Source organism: Triticum aestivum, chromosome 2A (assembly GCF_018294505.1).
Source record: "Triticum aestivum cultivar Chinese Spring chromosome 2A, IWGSC CS RefSeq v2.1, whole genome shotgun sequence".
Taxonomy (NCBI): Eukaryota; Viridiplantae; Streptophyta; class Magnoliopsida; order Poales; family Poaceae; genus Triticum; species Triticum aestivum.
This window is the reverse complement of record NC_057797.1, coordinates 442,742,985-442,743,418: the sequence shown is the minus strand read 5'-3', so window position 1 is coordinate 442,743,418 and position 434 is coordinate 442,742,985.

Genomic DNA, 434 nt, shown 5'->3' with positions numbered 1-434 from the left:
CACTATGCACAAGGGCCAAACAGGCCTACGGGGAAACATGCCTAAGAGAAAAAAGTTAGAGTTGCCTTTTCTCTCTCAAAAAAAGTTAGGGCATCTCCAATGCAATGCTGACCCGCAAATTGGCTCCGGCAACCGTCCGCGGGTAGGGGACCAGACCGCGGATACTAATAAAGGAGCTGACCATCCAACATTGTCTGCATACATTTGGCCCTAATTTTTTAACGTCTGCACGCTCAAAAAGCCGCATATATAGTCTAGAATATTTTAAATGTTCAAATTTAGCAGTAGTTCTAATTTAAATAAGTTCAAATATTACACTCCAACATTGATGTCCCCTTTAACCGCCACCCACAGATGCTCAATCAGATATTTTTTCAATTGCTCGTGAGTTGCTCGATGTTGAATTTATTGATGCATTTGAACAAACTCTTCAA